This window comes from Fistularia commersonii, chromosome 32 (genome assembly GCF_037954325.1).
Source record: "Fistularia commersonii isolate RoL2024-O1a breed Wild chromosome 32, RoL_Fcom_v1.0, whole genome shotgun sequence".
Lineage (NCBI taxonomy): Eukaryota > Metazoa > Chordata > Actinopteri > Syngnathiformes > Fistulariidae > Fistularia > Fistularia commersonii.
In genome coordinates this window covers 6,094,860-6,113,950 of record NC_141315.1, presented here as the reverse complement: position 1 = coordinate 6,113,950, position 19,091 = coordinate 6,094,860, and the positions used below count along the sequence as shown (strand labels likewise).

Here is a 19,091-nt window from a genome sequence, read left to right as displayed (position 1 = left end):
TTATTTACAAAAAAAAAAAAAAAAAAAAAGAAATAAGAGAAGGAAGAAGAAGAAAAAGAAGATGAAAAAGAGGAAGACGAAAAAGAAATGATAGCCGGGTTTTGGTTTCCTCACGCAGGTTAGAAAGCCGACCTACCTCACGCACGTCCCGTGGATCCGACGCGCCCGCGGCTCATCGATCCCACCTTCCCATCCGAAGGCGAATCTTTTAAAAGACGCGAGAAGAGCCGTGCGTCCCGGTCGGCGGACGGAGGCGGTTCGACCGGACGGGGACGGAATTATCACAGGCTCGCCTGCCAGCGACAAGGTGCTCTCCCCCCTCTCTCTCTCTCTTTCTCTCTCTCTCTCTTTCTTTCTTTTTCCCTCTCTCTCTCTCTCTCTCTCTAGGAGGAGGAAAAGGTGCAGTCTGATGCTTTCCCCGAGACTCGTCGGAGGGGCGCGTCACGTGGTTGTGTGAGAGCTGGTGAGAGAGAGAGATAGAAAGAGAGTGAAAGAGAGAGAGAGTGAGAAAGAGAGGGGAAGGGCGGGGCGGGGCCGCTGCAGCACCTTGGACAGCAGCTCGCACATCGCGCACGGAATAGAAACGCAATTACCGGCTGCAAGGAAAAAAAAAAACGGGGGGTAAAAAAAAAAAAAAAAAAGGCTGTGATTAAAAATGCCTTGAGTGACAGCAACGGCGGCCTTTACCTCTTCCTTCCCCGCCGCGCCGGAGCGTAAAAAGCGGGGCGACGGGCCCAGGAAGGGGGAGGAGGAGGAGGCGGCCGGAGGCCCCCTGTCACTTTACAAATCTGTTGCGCGCTGCCGAGAATCCACCTCGCGGGTGCGCGCAAACGTGCACGTTCCCGTGCGTGCCATATGCGGAGCGTACGATGATTCCCGGAATAGACGTTTAACGAGGCGGATTTGTCTTTGCGGCCGAAAAGAGGATAAACTGTGCATGAGAGAGGGGTTTTACAGCCAATTAAAAATCCCCTTGCAAGACTTAAGCCGTGGCATCAAAACAGGCGTCCGTTTTATTTGCAGAAATTAACGCGAAATTAAAAATAAATAATAATAATTAAAAAAAAAAGTGTCTTGCGCCCTCGCCACATTCCTGCCACCGCCCCTTTTAAAAACAAAATAAACAATGAAATAGATAAATATGATAAATAAATAAATCGAGAATTCCAGACAACCCGGTGGAGCAAGATTTTGACGTCACAAACCATGCTTCCCCCTTTCCACATCAGACTTTAGTAAGATATATTAATATTTGAGATTTCTCTTTTGTCATTAATTTGCAAACAACCTCACACCCTGCGCTAGTATTCAGCTGACGGAGCGGGAAGAAAAACAAATTCTTGACCGGGGAAACCACAAAAGAGATCATCTGACAGCATGCATTTGTAGTTTTGAATTTCCTGTTTAAATATCTATGTCACAATTCCTCTGTTGCATACAGCTGAAGACTTGACCAGCGGGTAGAATCTTATTCCTGCACATCCAGAGCTCTTATGATAGTAAAAGCTACGCTGAACAGCATTTTTATAAAATGGCAACACATGTTTTTTTTTCCCCCTCTTTTTAATTTACTCTCAATTTTCTTGAACCTCTTGGTCATACTCAATACATTTGGAATATTTCCACCCAATTAATCATCCTATTCCTGCAATTATGCAGTGCATTTTCTGGGGGTGGTGTGGGGAGAGGGGGGGTAGAAGCCATCAGCAAAACTAATTACTTGATTAGTAAAGAAAAATAAATAGTACGAAGGTGTGCACCACTCCACATACTTCTGATCTTGTTTGTTTCTCAAATAATCATTCGACAGTATGCAGGATCACACACGCAAACAGCCTCTTCCAGGGAGGGACTCCAGCTGGGCTGAGCCCAGCTCAGAGATTCCCTCCGTTGGCCAGCTGCTGCGGATTCCCTGTCTCCCTCTCTCAGCTTTAGTTCCGTCATACTGCTTTTAATGTTCACCTTCACTGAGTGTTGGAGCTGAGAGTGGAGAAGTAGCGGAGCTGTAAAATTGGCAACCAAAGGCTGAAGCACCTGTAAAAGAACGACCCTGACCTGATCCGATGTGTCGATTCGAGATGCTCTCGATGCTCGCGCGGCATTTTAATACTACCTGACATGCAGCCATCAACTGCTCAGACATTATTCCTTATTTTGTACAGTAGCTGTCATCTTTATCTGTGTCTGTGGGGGATTGTAAATTCTACCAGCAAGGTGCGATGAGGCTCATAGCCGGAGATGTACATAAACAGCTGGTTATCCATAGCCACGTAGCTCATTGTGAGAGATATCTGCTTATTTATGTGCCTCACCGCACAGCTGGAAAATGAAACAGATAGTTTACGGTCAACCCATTTGCAGCTGTGCAAATGTTTTTATGTCTTCTCATGTGTGAGGGGAGTGCTTGTAACTGTAGAGGGGAGAGGGAGACAGGGAGGAGGAGTAACTATGGAAACTATCTCAGCATCAGCACCTGGTTTTCCCATTGGACTGACCACCACCACCCCTCATACCTCTCTCAACTGTACCCCTCCCACCCCCCTATCCCAAAACTCCTCCCCATTACCCGCGCAGATCCACGGACTGACTGACCTTTTGGACCAAGTGGTATTATCAAATAATAACATTCTTACATCTCTTCCCAGAGCAATGAAAAAGATGTGGGGAAATTGCTGGAAGAAGCACATGCTTTAAGTGTAGAGGATGTTGGAATGATACATCAACCTTCTCAAAAAAACAAAACGAACAATATGTATACATATATGAAGATGGAAATAAACAAAAACAATTCAAGAATAAAAAAAGGTGTGAAGGGCCTATTGATGTCATTTTTCACACCAGACCTTTCAGTACATAATTGATCTAGTGGGCGGACGCCCTCTCTTTGTTAAAGAGTATGCCTGAAACCTTTATTTCTCAGAAAATCGTATAGTCAGGGCTTGGCCAGGTTGGGCTCCCTCATTTTTCCGGGTGCCAGGGGGCGTGGCTTGATCTACTGCAGCGCTCTTTCTAGGCGTCCACCGTCGTTATTTCCTTTTATGAATATTAAAGCTGTTATTGAATCATGACAGCTTTTAAACCATAACTGTCAGCGCTACTGTTATTAGGAGTAAGAGATCATTTGTGCCTGTCCCTTCCAACGCAAAACACCCTGGTTTCTTCCTCTCTAACATTCTGCCCCTCTCTCTTGCTCTCTCTCTTTCTACACTGACCGGTCGAGACAGAAGGCCGCACACATTGGGCTCGGATCTGTCCAAGATTTCTGCACGGTAAAAAGCCGCTTTCCTTGAAATATAAACGTATGAAAAAGGGTGCTTCATGCAGCCTCTACATCAGAAGAGTTGTAAAAGCAATTCAAACTGTATTTTAAGACAAACATCCATTACATGGAAAAATGGCTACAAGATAGCTGATACATCAGCCTGACCTTACAGACAAGATAAAAATACATTAATATTTGCAGAAAAGTCCACACATGTGATAAAGCACATTGATGATTATACTTTGTGGCTTCTGTTGGAGCTTTGTCTTTGCCTCACAAAATCGAAGATATAACGCATCGCAAAAAATTCTGAAAGACGAGCGGGGAACTTCAAGTAACTTATGTTTTAAAATGAATCCCCAAGTGAAACATCTCTGTAGCCGATGAAGATATAAATGAGCAAAATGGTCAGGCACAATGGAGGTTTCAGCCTGCTACAGAGCAGGTTACTTGATTCTACAAGAGCCATTGAAGCATGATGTGAGGCATCATCAGTCTGTTAGAAGCGCAGGGAGGGAAACGCATTATATCATGAGGATTTTAAATTGCTGCGACTCTATCAACCAACATTAACTGTGACAGATATGGGCCGCCTCTGATTGTATCGGTCTTTATTGAATGATGAGGCACGGGAACGCCATTCTGTACATTCCTCTGACCACGTTTGCTAAACCCCCCTCACTTCCTCTCCCTGACAGGCTGACAGCAGGCAGTGACCCCTGACTCTTTGCCTACTCAGCAGAGAGAAGGTCACTGTATATGTGTGTCGGGGTGTGTATAGATATTTTCTTTATGTGTGTGTGCGTGTGTGCCGGAGCGCTTGTGCACGGGTAATATGTGTTGGAACTGCCAGCAGTGACAATATACAACCAAAAATAAAAGCTTATCTGTCAGCATCCAGTGTGTATATACGTGTGCATTTGTATGTGCGCGTGTGTGTGTGTTTGCGTGTGTGTGTGTGTGTGTGTGTGCATTTGTCAGTGTTGTGTTCAGGTGAGAGCTGAGGTAGAGATGGTGCAGTTTTACCTAGTTTACGCTGTGAACGGTGACAAACAGCTCAGAGGGGGGTTGAGGAGGGGAGGAGCTAAAGTGCCACATGCAGAGAAATCTCCCTAATGGTTGATATAAACAGAACAATAATATGTATGTAGAAGGAACGAAAACACAATCTTTACACCTGTAACAGTTTATGCTTCAGACTTCCCAGCTGCCGTTCCTCGAAAGAGGGTGGACGTACAAATGTGTGTATTTGTGCACGAATATAAGTGAGTTAGTGTGTGAATGTGACTGTGTCTGACAGGCAACCACCCTTTTCTAAATGAGATTAAATGGGAGGTTTGTCTCTAATCGTGTTATAATGAGTTTCTGTGTAGCTCATACATTCACTAATTCCACTTGCCAATAGTGCAAACAGCCACGTGGGCATGTGTGTATACGTGTGTGCATGTGTGCGTTTTTGTGAATGAGGCAAGAGAGGTCATCTCCCAGCACCCTACTCTCATTTATAACAATAGCGCTGACCTGTCCTCATCAAAGGATTGCATTTTCTGAACACAAATAACATCACCTCATGTGTGCAAACAAGCGCACACGGACACCCGTCAGCGTGCACGGGCGCGCACAGCCATTGCCCAGTCCATCTGCGTATGGATCTGTGTGTCATTAGAACTCTCAACAGGCATTAGCATTGATCATCTGACCAGCAGATGGAGAGTGACCGACAAGAACCAAACAAAGGCTGACTGATTGTGTATGAGTGCACGGATGCAGGTGAAGAGGGTGACTGAGTGCGGGGTTAGAGTGTGTGTGATGGTGGGCTTGCTTACATGTTTAAAAAGCAAAAGACAAAACATAATGAGGGCTATTTGTACTGTGCCGCTCTGCATCACAATGTTACCTCATTTACAAAATCCACACGCATTGACTTTAGATGGGATTTCATTCTAATGTTATAATGTTGACATTATCCATTTACACAGTTTGGCTATACTCGGCAATTAAAACATCTTCTTGATACTTAATTCATTCTAAAAACAAAAGGAGTCTACCTTCCCGCTTGATATGGTTTGGTTTATGCCACGTTTTGTATTTTGCAAGCATTGAAAAGAAAAAAAGTATCCAACAATAACTGATCAAAAGTCGCCCAGTCTGATAGTTCATCTTTTACTGGTCCTGCTCAAAAAGTTCATTACATTTCTATCAGACAGCACTTTGGTGACACCAAATTTTTTTTTTTTTTTTGAACATTTCAAATCAGGCTTGACATAGATATCGGATTGAACTCAAAAGCGGCAGCTCTGTTGCCAAAGGAGCATCACCATGTGACATCATTACCATGTCAGCGGAAGTGTTCGGAAAGCGCTAGGTATTCAGGTTTTGACGGGCTACGCCATTTCTCTGATTCATTTTTTCATTTCTGATCGGTCTATGAAAAAGTCGGAAATTTTCATCCTGACGTTTGATTTTCACTCATCATCTGGTTTGGCTTTTAAATGAAAATATCAGACTAGATAGTTCCAAAAAAGCTCAAGTTACCAACCTGGTCGTGTGGACTTAGAAGGGGTTCTTGCTCAAGAAGACTTCAACTCTCCGGGGAAGCTGGACACCATTCTTCTGATTAATAAATGGCCACTCCGTCACATGATCCACGGCATTCATATTTGGCCTAATGGGGAAAAAAACAACTTCAAAATCCATAGTTCATCACCTCCAATCCACCACTGTCAGTATCTGTGTGTGTTTGTGCACATCACAATGATTATAAATCTTGACCTGGCGCAGGTTGTCATGGCAATGCAGGCACTGGCAACCTGCGATTCTCCCTGCCCTACATTTAGGGTTCAAGGGTCAGCAGTTTTTTTCTTGCAGTGTGGATCTTCAGATTGGATAATGAAGAGAGAAGCCAGTAACAAGTACACCTCATCGCCTTGTACATTTCACCTTCGACCTTAGACCATGTAGTCTCGCAAATGTCATTGAGTCTGCACAACACACAAGGAGAAGATTCCAGCAGCCCAGTGCCTGAAGCTAGTTGCGCCTCACGGAGCAAAAGAAGCACTAAATAAAACAAATTCACATGCAGACCACACTACCTTTGTCTCGCACACACATAACAGTAAACAAACTTCATATAATGTTCCTTTTTTCCTTTTTTTTTATACATTCTGATATGATTTCTGATGCAGCACAATACTGCTGGAAAAGACCTTGGTATTTGTATTCATTTCTAACCCCGTAGAAACATGGATGTTATACGTCATATGGTTGTATTATTGTCGTATGACCTGGCTCAGGTTGTAAAATATGAACAAACACATTATGAATTAACTCTGTCTCTGTATATTGTGACTGCGGCCTTGCACACTGTACACATAGCCATTTTATCCGAGGAATTTTCAGTATAAAACATTGCCACTTTGTTGACATTTTACTGGCTCCATCTGACTAATGTTATGTACTGGAAATCAATTCTTCTTCGCTGTTTTAAATCCCAGTTTAGAGCAGAGATTCATGACTTGACTCAGCCAGCTGAAGGAGGTGCAACTCAGCTTGTCAAGTTGCCAGTGGCTGTGTTTAGAACATAAGGCTCGCTTCGCCCCGTGAAACTGTCATGCGATTAGATGCTGCTCACAGGAAGCATTAAACATTCTTTTCATGCAAGATGACAGTTATAAGAAGCAAATCAAAAAGCATTGTTGTCACATAACACACCGGATTTAATGGCTATTTAGTTAAGATCAGTTTGCTAGATTGATAATTTACCATCTGCCTTATTGTTTCTCACTAGATTACATGAGGTGGGTGTCACAGTAATGACATTAGTTTCAAATACATTTGAATGACAGGCGCAGGTGCTGCAGCCAATAAGCTACCAAAAAAGAGACTTAAAAGTCATCACTTAGAGAAAGGAAGAACAGCTTGAGCTCTGGCAAACTATCTCCACTTATAGAGCCTTTTCACACCCTGGGGTTTCAATGAGCTTTACACTAGATAGCGTTCCCCAATTTACACACAACGGCACACCGGTGGCGGCAGGGCTGCCATGCACAGCGCCAATGCACGGGTACAACTGGGTGTTCAGTGCCAAAGCACATTTTGACATGCAGACAGGAGGAGCCCGGAATCGGACCCCCAGCCTTACGATTTGGAGAGACGCCCACTCTACCGACTGAGCTGCCGTCGCCATAAATATGGAAATATTAGGTTGTCACGTGTGGCTGCGGCGGCTTTAGAATGTTATAGATCAGTGTGCGGCAGGTTGGTTGAAATATCAACTCATGTCATTGTGAATCTTCGATCTGAGCAGGCTACTGTTTTAGAGCAGCGGAGAAAAATCAATTTCCTGTATGCAGTGTTCGTCAAAGATAGCGGGACTAGCTGGAAAGAAGCAGGTTTCCATTCCAGAACCAATAATTTAGTTGGTATTGAGTCAGTGAATATACTCGCACCCTCACAGATACTGATCCTGAGGTATTTATGAGACAAGCAATTTTTCATATACATTTTGGGGAGGACATCCAAAATATTTACTGAAAGATGTGGGGGAAAAAAGGAGTAGTTGATGTAGACCTGATAACAAATGCATTAAACCCTAGGGTGAAAAATATCGAAAAATCCTCTAAATCCTAACATTTTAAATAAATGGGTCAGGCAAATGATTCTTTGCAGACATGACATGATAACTGCAAAATAACTCCATAGAAGTATGGCAGAAAGCTGACCTGATACCGACAAACCATCGGTGTCACTGCCAAAATAGAATATTTCACGGATGTTAAAATTACCTTGGAGAAATTATCTTAAATATTGCGCAAAATTATAAAATCAAAACAGCAAATGTAAAGGGAGTGAGAGAAATTCAATGATCAGTTCTTGGAACCCGTCTTCAAATCAGATAAACTTTTGCCATAATCATAAGTTGAACATTTGAAGACCAAACTGAATTGGATTCCAAAAATTAGATCTAACATAGGCATCTCAAATTGTCATTTATTCCAATGTTACGTGAGAAAGATGTTGCCCTTCACTAGGATCAACTGGGCCGCTCTGGGTTTTGGACATCTGGACACATCAGACAGATCTTGGTCCAGGAGGATGTTTTGTCAAAGCACGGTTAGAAAATGCTGAAATTCATGATATCCTTCCCTGCAGCTTCAGGGTCCTAATTTTGTGACTGCCGGCCCACCGTCACATTGTAACGTTTTAATGGGGCACTGGAATTGAACCAGACCATTGTTAAAATTTGCTTTTATTGCCGTGACAAGCCAAAACATCTGCTGTGACAAAATGACTTGTTGGTACCCTTCCAAAACCCTGAGCATTAATATGCCGCTGCGATAGCATGCGTTTTTCTCCGAAAGGTTTCCTTCATGTTTTTGAATTATTAGTCCAGGGATACGCTTTGTGTTTTCAGACCGATGACGATGAGCGCTGGTACTTGGTGAGAGGAAGTGGTTTGCACTTCACATTAAAGATTTTCAATGCAGTCTAGACATTTCTAGAAAACATCTTTCGTTGAGGAATACTTTACTGATCTCTGAGAGGAAGTAATAATATAAAATATAGTGGATGTCAGAAAAGAGCGAGCCTTCCTCCAAAGAGGAATGGATGTGCAGTGGACCCAGGATCACCGGCATTCAATACAAAGTGCCATGACCGTATACAAATAATGCCCCTTCTGCCTGGAGCTGCAGTCTGCAGGTATGTGGGCTCAGGCCACAGCAGACAGGGGTAGCGCGAGGTGTGAGCATGGAGAGGAGGGTTACTATGACAACAGGGGAGAATGTTTCAGGTGACAGTGAGATCGTTGAGATGCTAATTGTCCATTTTCAATCCTCCATAAAGTTTAACAGCCACTCTGCCTCCACATGTTATTCTTACTCAGTCACTGAGTCTACCTCCGGGATGTTCAGTTAATTCTCTGCCTCTCCCTCCCTTTGTTTATAATGACACTCATTCCTCCCTCCGCACCCTTTAATTTCCACCCCTCCACCCCCTACCCTCACCGCCTTCACTGGCTGGGACGGAGAGACTGTGTAAATATCATAGATGATCTGGAGCATATGGTTGCATTTCTCAAGAGGCCAACCAGCACCTGATGATCAGAATCTTTTTTCATCCACTCTCGCAGTCATTTCATTCTCCTCGTCCTTGCCTCCCCCCCCCCCGCTTCCTTATTTATGCCCGCCACCCCCCTGCTCATTTCCTCCTGTCCAAATTCATCTCCCTTCAAGTTCCCTCTCCATTTTTTTCCCTCCTCCCGCTCATTCCTTGCTGTTTATCTCCAGCGCTGCTCCCTCCCAATGCATCGCATTTAAGCACTTTGTTCCCCTTTAAGATAAAGATAATTAAATCAGCAGCTAAATGAGAGAGACTGCTGCTGGCGTCACCATGGCAGCGCTTTGATGTTCTATTTCAGTGCGATAGTATCAACATCAACTCATCAGTCCCAAACTACTGTTGCACAGTCTCACGCACAGCAACACACATATGCGTGATTCACACATCACACCTACTACCTCACACCTCTTCAACCTTCTCTTGCAGGAGGTTACAAAGACAGACACTGAGCTCCAGTCTTTGCTCCTATTTCCTGTGGTCCACCCCTATATACAGTTGATCTCACCCACTTCCCTTCCTTCGTTTCTTTCCTCTCCAGACCTCTCCATCGCTCTTTTCTAATCTTATGCTGCTCTCTCTCTCTCTCTTTTTCTCTTTCTCTCTCTCTCTCTCCCCCGCCCCCTTCCACCCGATCAGCAGGTTGCTAGGCAACTGTGCTCCATTGATCTAGAGGAGCATGATGACAAGCTCCCATAACTGTCATGAAAACACACACACAAACACACACATAGTTACTGGAGATGCCTAGTAGCACCTTTAAAATGAAGGCGTCCTCTCTTATGAGGACAAGGAATGGGTGGAGAGGAGGAGGGGGGATGGAGTGATACAAATGATAGAAGAGGATGAGGAGAGAATAGCTCTTTATGTTGTGCACCTAGTCATGCCCTCCCTTCCCTGTCTGCGTTTGCATTCCCCATTTTTTCCTTTAGCTTTCCCATGTAACCCTTGGCATCACTGGAAAACAATTACCTTCCCAGCTGCCCCGGCTATATTTCCAATCTGACACATCACAGAGTCATGGCAGCCTCCTCACTGCAAGCTACAAACTGGTTCCATTCCATTTGTGCTTCCAGTCCGCCACTTATTACAAGTACTGTCAAAATAGGACGGAACAAAGAGCAGATGGTGGAGGGATGCTAAGTCTGTAAGTACCCCGAGTATAAAGATTCATAGGAAAAATGAATCAGTTATATTTATAGGAAATGCAAATGTTCAGGTGTGGGAAAAACAGCACAGGTCATGTTAAGTAAAGCATTCATCATATGATGTGTCTCAAAGAATTCTTTCAACAACATCCTAGGGCAATCGAACTTCACTTGTATTGTCTAATTTCAAAGAATTAATACAGCAGTTAATTTAAGGGGATTAATTCAACATTTAAACAAATGCAGGGATGTGATTAGCTTGGCTATTTTTTTTCCTTTTTAAAATACTATAGTAGATGGAATTAAAAATAAAACGGGTTCAAAATCAGGAAAATATGCAAATTCCAAGAAAGTGTTCTATTGAGGTTTGGATCTACTTAGTCAATCTGTACGAAAACAGATGTACAAAAAAATATGATGTGGTTTAAGGAGGGAGAAGGGGGGGAGTGTTTGTGTATCTGTGTGTGCAGGGGGATATTAAGTAAAACTATTACTTGATTCAAAGCAGCAAAATCTTCAAGTTTTGCTGCCGCTGGCATAACCAAGAAACACTCACAATGTGTATTCCCTTCCCCTCCTTTGTGGTTTGTAACTGCTTCCAACTGGTGGAATGAGCATGATTCCAAACGACAACAACAATAACAACAAAAAAAAAAAAGAAATCATGGGGAAAATGTGATCAACATTTCAAATAAACAGCTGCGTTTACTGTTTCGATCAGGGGAATAGTTTCAATGACATATGAAGATCCTTCTTTTTCGAAACAAGACTGGATTCAAGGAAAGCACAGTTCACTGGTAGGTTTTAGGGCTGAATGTAATCTCGGAAAAACAACACCCAAAGTATACTTTTCCTCAAGGTGTTTATGTTTCTTGGGTTTTTGCTCTGGACATTATGCAAATGATTGAATTTTTTTATTACATAATACCTAATTTGCATGGTCAAACAGAGTAAGGAAGTGTGAGTTATCAGCTCTGAAGTTTCATGGTAATATTTGTCTCAGTTGTACAATTAGACAATACACATCCCTGAACAAAAAAAATCCCCTCTTGAGCAACATTTTCCAGTTTTCATCTAATTCTTCGTCCATCTCTCTCTACCTGATTTTTGACTATTTTTAATACAACAAGTTGCAAACTAAATTTATGTTTTTGGATTGGCTGAATGATAAGAAAAATAATAATAATGCTAAACTAATTTTATGTTCAACATGTCCCTTTATTTCAATGTTCTGATTTGCGACCGTGAATTTACACACGCATACACAAAAGTGGTCTCTTTTTGTTACATTTTCCCATCAATTCCAAACCTGAATATCAAGAAATTATCTAAATATCATTGTACCATTTCATCCTATATTAGTATTACATAATCTCACTCTTCCCCTAAATGCAGATTTGAATAAAAACAAAGTGGCGTGATATTATTATCCCATTGTACTTGTGACCTGCCTTTTGCAGGGACTTGGGGAGAATATTGGAGAGAAAACAAACCAAGAAAACCGTGTTGGTTTCTGTCACAGGAGGGTACAACAAATATAGCAGCAGTACAATCCAGGTAAAACAACCATGCAAAATGCTTTAGATTCTGAACATCCACGCCGAGGTAGTCACATGTAGCCACTGTGGAAGAAAGGAAAAGCATACTGATGCCAGACTTGGAATGCACATGACATAACAGTCCAAATGAAAAGCCACCAAGTAGGCATCCAGTTGGACACTAATGAAGTTAAAGGTTAAATATAGATAAGATAATCCTTTATCAGTCTCATGACAGGAAATTGCAGATAGATTGTCAGGTCCAATGTCCATAATTTGTCATGACAATGTCTAATGCTCCACAGCCCTCCATAGCTGTTTTTGGTGTTTTGTTATTTAATTCCCATCACTTTTTTAACTGAAAATTCACCAGTCAAAATATTTAGGGTCTTGCTCCTGTCGGCTAGGTTTCCGGAGACCAAAACAAATACCAAAAAAAAATGTGCTTCAGTTAATATAAAAACAGCTTTCCACAGCCACTGGACATATGACAGTTATATAAACATCTTTCAGTTTTCACGATTGGGTTTGTTTTGATTCAGATGACAGGTCTATCGTAAGATGTAACCCAGATTACATTTGTTCACCGCGCCAAAAGAGTCAAAGACTGCAGTCTTTGTCAGAGTTCCAAAGTGTGGAATGAAGTCCTGCTGTCAACCTCTATGCAACAAACAACTGGAATTTTACAAACAAGCAGCTTAGTTACTGGTTTAATGCTATAAAATATCTTGCTTCCAGCCTGGCAAACACACCTATCTGCTGAGCACAAGTTACATTTCTGTCTGCAGATTGGCCAAGCGTCACTTAACTGGTTGTAAAAACAAAGTCAACTCAATCTTATGAAGGACTGATTTGATTCGAGACTCGGCCAAAAACTACTGAGAGTGGGCCACAGAGGCACTCTTGTAAACACGGGATGGACGCCCAATGAAGTGAACTCAATTTGGGTGGTGATATTCACCTGAAAGATGAACGAAAACAAAAACATTCTGAAGTTTTTTTCCTGGGAATGATGTTTGTGCTGGACCCCTAACAGCAATAACAGGTTGTGATGGACTGATGGTCGATCTACATTTAACACCTCCTGAAAATCTGCATTGACAAATTAATCTTTTGATGCCATGCAAGCTTTCAACCAAAAAAAGGGATTTGGAAGCATGGTGGCACAGCAGATAGCGCCTCCACCTTGAAACGAGAAGGTTCCTGGTTCGATTTCTAGTTCGGGGCTTTCTGTGTGGAGATTTGCATGTTCTCCATGGTGTACAGTATGTATGATTTCCTCTCACAATCTAAAAACATGCAACAAGTACACTGGAGATCTTAAATTGCCAAGATATGTGAATGAGACAGTGAATGTTTGTATGTCTTTATATGTGGTCAATGATCGACTGATGACCAGGCCACGGTGAACCCTGCCTCTCGCCACAGCTAGGATAGGCGCAAATACCCGATGAGCCTGAGTAAAGGATGGACAGTATAGATAAGAAATTAATTAATTGCTTAATTTGCGGGATGAGAAGTGCAAACATGACTGCTTGCGGCTGCAACCCACTACCTGATCTGGATAACATACTGTGTTGATAAAACTGAAAATAGTAAATAGATCAAAGTGGCTACATGCGAACTGCAGATGACAATATTTATGGCAAAGTAAAGAAAGTGTTTGCTGTGCAAGGTGCCAGAGCGGAGAGTAAAATATTCTGTCTCCAGCCAGAGTCACAGATTCCTTTTTCATGGTGTCAAATCAGGACTCTTCACCTGCCAGCCTCAAAATCTTCAATGACAGCACAATTTTTCTTCATCAGCCTCACACTTCTCTCATACCTTAAAACACGACACATGCTTAAGATCAGAAACGGTGTAAAATGGAATCCCCAGTCCTTTATGACTCTTTATCTCAGTTCTCCTCCCTGACTTCACTTCCCACCTCCTCCCTGATTTCAGCAGACTCCAGCAGCCTCACACTGGCGCTTTTCCAGCAATTATCTGGTTGGTTCCACTCTGACGCAACTCAGACTACACTCATCGTCTTCGTCGTCATCAACTCCCGCATCCTCAGTGAAAAAGCGAGACTCGCTCTTTGACATCGACTCCTACTCGTCTCCAGAACGGGCATCAGCTCACTCAGCTCCGTCTTCTCAACGGCTCTTCAGCCAGTTTGGCACCATCACTGGCTCCCTCTGCTCTGATGGCTATGACTCCACTTTGGCCCCTATCTGCGTTATGCTAGCTCTCATCCAACTCTGGCTTTGACTCATCTCGCTCTTGAATCTCCACACTTGTTCCCTTTCAAATCCAAAGTGCTGAGACATTTTTCTTCCCACAGTTCCGTCTAACTGCATAACGCTTGATTGGATTACACGAAAGTGCAGCATGAAAGCTTTGGATACCGATGGGAAATGCAGTTTAGATATTTCTGTTCTTCTGTAGAGGAATCGTAAAATTTTGGACCTCTTAGCTGTTCATCAATCTGCCATTTTCTTTACAACCGAATGCCCCTGTTCTGTATATTTTAAAAGGATTGTTTTGCCTCCGGGGGGAATGTTTGGGGGAGTGTACAGCGGTGCAGTGGTTAGCCACCTCCTCACAGCAAGAAGGTCCTTGGTTTGATCAAGACAGAGGGCCTCACTGTCTGGAGTCTCCCTGTTCCCTCGTCTCCCCAGTTCAAAAACATCCAGTGGCTTCAATGGAAACCCAACATTGCCTGGACATGTGAATGGTTGTGTGTGTCCAAATTGGGCCCCGCAATTGACCAGTCCAGGGTGAACCCTGCCTCTCGCCCGGTGACAACTGCGATAGGCTCCAGCAGCTCCGGGACCCCAAGTGCAGGATAAGTGGTAAAGGTAATAAATGAGTTAGCCTCATCCTGTATGTCTTTGTAGCTTGCTAAGCTTGTGGAGCTCCACATTGCACCACCAGACCCTTCTCCGCAGAGGTTTTTAAAAGTTAGAATTCTACAGAAGGCAGATAAATGAGACTGAAAAATCCAAAAATCACATCAAAAATTGGTGCAAAATTAAAAAAAAAAAAAATTATCCAGCAATGGACTTGGGTGATTACTCTGCAGCAGATACTCTGAAATGACAGCCAAAAAGAGATTCATAACTCAAAAAATATGGTAAATATTTTTAGAGTAAAATATGGCCACTTAAATCATCTTTTGATATTATTCATTACGGGTTGTTTTAACCCCCCACCCCACCCCATCCATTTTTTTTCAAATCCCATTACAAAAATGGGTTACAGAAAATTGTGTTAACATAATGTTTGCGGACATTGGCTGGACCGTCCCAGAGAATAAAGAATCTAGCAAAAAAAAACCAACAGCTCTCCTGTCTGATCCCGTCTCCCATAACATTTCATGCCTCTCACTCAAACATGCTGATAAAGTTATAGACTTTGGGGAAGCTTAGGGAAGCTTTAGGGCATTACTTACCATAGCAGTGACTGGACTTAAGCTTTATTTATCCCCTCAGCAATGCCAGATACAAGTGAGAAATATACGTATTACTCAATGCAAGTCAGACTGCAAATGTATGTTGAGTGATCAGGCACTTTACAAAGACTCCAAAAGGTTACAATGACCCCAATTTAGATAGCTTTTTATCTGACCAAATAAATTAAATGAGGGGGAAAAAAAGCCATATTAAACTGTGTGCCAGAAAGAAGTTGTACTATTTGATATCAGGCAGTGAGTAGAAGTACCCTGTGGTTCATTATTATAAAACAAATTAGCACCAGCAGTAATCTAATGTAGGTGTTTTAACAGCCCATTTCGAAGAAAGTCAACAGCACAGATATTACTCTGCTCTGAGTGGTTCGCAAAAAACAACATCGAAGGTATTTCCCTTCTATATTGTCAAAATGTCTTTTAGAGGACATTCCTTAAAAAGAGGGGCGCTGAGCTGTGGGAGGGTCATGGGAATACAACTGTTAAATAAAATCCTGCAGTTTCTCATGGAGTACCTATCATCTCTGACAATTTCTTTGAATATTCATTTTTAAAATACTCAAAGTTTGAATACATTTTGTTTTTCTTTTAACCATTTTAGGACAGCAAAACAATGGAGTTGGGCAGCATATCCATACCGTACTGTCTGACTATATACTGTAGCACTGAAAATGATGATGCAAAATTGAATCATCCACATTTCTTTCTTTTTTTTTTTCCACCTAGTTTTCTCAGAAAGAACATACAGGTGTGAAAAGGACTTCAATTAATTGAGAGAGTCTTTGGCAAAAATAAGAAAGAAAACCTAAAAACAAGTAAGGAGTCTCAAAACTTTCCCAGCAAAATCAGCAAAAATATGCACAAACTATGGAGATAGATAGATAGATAGATAGATAGATAGATAGATAGATAGATAGATAGATAGATAGATAGATAGATAGATAGATAGATAGATAGATAGATAGATAGATAGATAGATAGATAGATAGATAGATAGATAGATAGATAGATAGATAGATAGATAGATAGATAGATAGATAGATAGATAGATAGATAGATAGATAGATAGATAGATAGATAGATAGATAGATAGATAGATAGATAGATAGATAGATAGATAGATAGATAGATAGATAGATAGATAGTCATTAATAATTCAACCACATCATCAATTATGGTTTGTAACATATAAATAAAATGAGGGCCTAAATGGGGGCTGGAGAATCATGCTGATGGATGCTCCACCCCGGTCAAACCTTGGCATTCGATTAAAGACTTCTTTGTTTTTCAGTCATTCACACATTTCTCCTTATCATAATACTGCGCTAGCAAAAATAGTGCTGAGATATGAGAGCATTCTTCGAGACAGCATTTAAGCTGTAAGAGAAATCTCAGGAGTAATCTTAGCAGTTCGGGATCAAAGTGAGGCCTCTGAGCCCAAAATGGCCCACTCAACTCTGCTCTCCACATAGCTATAGTTGTCTTTTATGGCACAGCTGGCAAATGCCGCACAATGGCTGCTGAAATGGAGTCAGAGGATCAAGAGCTTCTTTGTGCTCGACTGTTGCAGTGAGAGCGAGTCAATATGGGAGAGCCCTCTGGATGGCTTTTGTAGACCTCAATCGCAGCAGAAGAACAACTTAATAATGGAGGTTAGTTGGACGAGCCAGTAGATGGAGAATGAAAAGGAAAAAAAAGTTTGAAGGAATACAGCAATCTCTTTTCAAAGCTGAGTAAAAACCGTGTAACCTTTTGAGAGCCGGCTGGAAGTAAGCAGCAGCGCTCGAGCCGTGACCAATAACAAGGAGCATGTTCATTCTATTGGCCGACACGCAGAGGAACCTCTCACTCATAATTCATCCCCAGAGAAGATCCTGATCTTGCGAGTACATTTCAGCAGCGAATAGCGTGACACAGAAAAGGCCCAAAATTACTCGGAAGCGAGACAAAGACTCCCTCGCAAACTCCGTTCTTCAGGGGTTTGGGCCTGAACGAGCCCACTCAGAGGAGGAGCAGACATTAAGAAAGAAAAATGTTAATACGGATGAGACGTTGAGCAAAATGTGGACTTTCATTGATGAAAGGAACCTTGTACAGATGAGGAAGGGGAAAAGAAGGAGATGGTGTAATAAAGTTGTAACTTGGTCACCTCCCTTATGAATACACAGCAGACTGCGCAGGAGAAGAACAAGAGGCGTCTCTTGTGGTGCGGCGTGAACAGAAAAGACAATGAAAATGAGAGGATGTGCTTGTGAGGGAGGGAAAAAGAGACCTATGAGAATATAAGTTAATGTAACGCGGACGTCCAAAGTTGCAAAGGAAACTAGAAAAACAGCAAGTTGGATAACAGAAGACCAGAGCAGATATGTCAGCCGTGCTGACGGTTTTCTAAACGACAACTTATTTGATATGGTGAGATCACGGTTTAAATACAGCGATTCTTTCAACAACCTCTGGGATCAGATGACCGCTGAGGAAAAGCAGGCTTCCTCAAAGGCCAAGAGGATACACGCAATACATTTCTCTCACCAGCTGCACAAAACGTGTATCAAAAATCAATACCAAAATGTTATTATATAAAGCGCTCATTCGATAACACATTGTCACTTTAATTTCACAACATATTATTGTTGGATTAATCGCAGTGACTACACATTTATTGTACAGTAACATTACATTACATTAACATTTACAGTGTTATATACATTTATTTATTATCTGTACTGCTGTTCCTGCACTCAGGGTTCTGGGTGAGTGTTTAGAGCTGTGAATAAACTTAAAGTGTAAACCCTAGAACAGTGCGTGTCATTGGGTAGAGGTTCAAGGGGCAGAGGTTCACCCTGGTCGCCACTCGATCACAGGGCCACATTTAGAGACATACAACCATTCACTCTCATTCCTGCGTCAAATAGATATACAACCAACCACACCTCATATAGAGACACAATTATTCGCTCTCATTCGTGTCATATCGGCGCTTCCTTGAAATAATCGCATAATGCCACCAATACATCTGAAGACTTTCATTTGGAAAAGACTCGTGGAAAACTATTATCTCACATCTGCTCACATCTGAAGACTAGTTTAAGTCTAAGTGTAGTCTGAGACTTTACAAAAACTGAATCTTACAGGGTCACAAATTACAAGAGTACAACTAGATTCTTTCAGCTATTTTTTCCCACCATGCAATGTTTTCCTATCATTGTCTTAGTGCTAACTTACAAAATGGAGGCGAAGCAGCATTTTGCTACAGGAGCCCTAGTGTATGCAGTGGTTTGTGCAGAAGAACTGAGATCAACAAGAAAAGATGACAACTCAGAATGTGGGCATCGTACAGGCTGGGCTGTTCAGCTCCACCAACCGCTCCTCTTTCTGGACAGTCCATACTGATCGGGACCCCCTTTGCCGTTTCCACTCAACCATACCGCCAACAAATACAGTCTCTGTTCCAATACCGCACTGGTGATTTCTTGTCTTCCAGGTACCCTCTACAATTTTGCTAGAGCAAATCTATTGGTTGCTCATTGTATTACATCACTGTAAAGACGGAAGGATTTGTGATAATATCAGATACT

At 42.2% G+C, this 19,091-nt stretch overlaps 1 protein-coding gene across 9 annotated transcripts in view; it reads right to left on the bottom strand.

Moving 5' to 3' along the window:
• Positions 1-19,091, bottom strand: part of nrxn1a (neurexin 1a) — an 83,445-nt gene that overhangs the window by 60,174 nt on the left and 4,180 nt on the right. For 8 of the 9 annotated variants that reach the window (XM_086139614.1, XM_086139621.1, XM_086139617.1 and 5 more), the window contains exon 1: positions 137-425. The gene's annotated coding sequence lies outside the window, so the exon portion shown is untranslated. Of the gene's footprint in view, positions 1-136; positions 426-5,801; positions 5,928-19,091 lie in introns of those variants that run through there. The other variant, XM_086139615.1, reaches the window with a different exon arrangement.